Below are 1335 nucleotides of genomic sequence, written 5' to 3'. Positions count from 1 at the left end.
TGTAGCTTGACTATATGGCAGCCATTGCTGGCTCTTATTGGGTAAGATAGTGAGTGAAAGAATCCTCTAAAGGTAGAAAGGGGATCATAAAATAGTAAAACAGCACCAACAAACAACAACAACAACAACAAAAACTCCAGAAAACAACAACAAAGCAAAACTAGACTGCATACTGTAGTCCATAATCACAGAACAGGTAAAGGAGGGAGAGAAGAAAAAAAAATTTTTTTTTAATTCTGTAACCTAATATGAGTATAACTTTAATGTCCTCTCTTCAGCTTCTTGCTTTCAAAGCTGTCTGAGAGATTTTAAGATGCCTAGTGTTGGTTGTTCAGACTTTAATTTAATTTTTGGCCCATTTTGTTTTTCCCTCTCTGTAGCCCTGTTCTGGCCTTTGCCATATTTAAAACAACAACAACAATCAGGGCCTGCTCTTGGGCTGAGTATCTGTGCACATGTGTGGGAGAACCCACCAGTGGTGAGGGTGTGGGGTGTCCACTCATTCAGGCTCCCCCTCTAGTCATCAGAATGGAGGTGCACAAACGGTGGGGTGGATAGCAATGACAAATACCAAAAACGAAAATCAGAACAAAGCAAAACCAACAAAGTGTATTGTCCACTTTTGTTCCAAGGTTCCTTTTCCGTAGTGTTTCTGCTCCCCCTTGGTCTTGCCATTTGGTCTCACCCAACATGTCAGCTCCTGGTCTCAGACCCTGGTAGATTCATAAGTATGTGATTTCTTTCTTCAGCCTCAAGTTCCACTAGTTATAAGCCTTCAAACTTTTTAAATATTCCTATCTCTGTGGTTATGAGTTTTGCAGCTCTGCCCTGGGTCCACTTTGCCTGGTATTCTGTGGTATGGCTGACGGTGAACTTCACTGCACCTCCATCCTAGCTGCCATCAAGTCCCATTCCCTGACCTTCCATTTTATCAAGCTCCATATCCTTCTCTACCAATTGGTCCCTCCTGTCTACATGTCCCAAGTACAAGAGTTAAACTATTGTCATTCTCACTTGTAATGAACATTCTAGATATACTTCTTTCCAGAAGGATTTGTTTGTGTTTCTGGAAGTCCATGGCATTTTCAACATTCTTGCCAACATCATCATTCAATTGTATTTAACATTTAAGGATCTTATTTATTGTGAACTTTCACAAGCATATGAACATACTGAAAATACGATGGCTTGGGTCAGGGTAACCTTAGTCGTTAAACTTATATCTATGCCTTGACTACTTTAAAGAGTCTTGTGAAGATTTATCTAACACAAAATGTTATTTGATTACTTGACTACTCCTTCCACATGAGTGTTGATTGTGGATCCAAGCAAAAT

The sequence above is a fragment of the Chrysochloris asiatica genome, unplaced genomic scaffold (assembly GCF_000296735.1).
Source record: "Chrysochloris asiatica unplaced genomic scaffold, ChrAsi1.0 scaffold00213, whole genome shotgun sequence".
Lineage (NCBI taxonomy): Eukaryota > Metazoa > Chordata > Mammalia > Afrosoricida > Chrysochloridae > Chrysochloris > Chrysochloris asiatica.
This window is presented reverse-complemented; position numbering follows the sequence as displayed.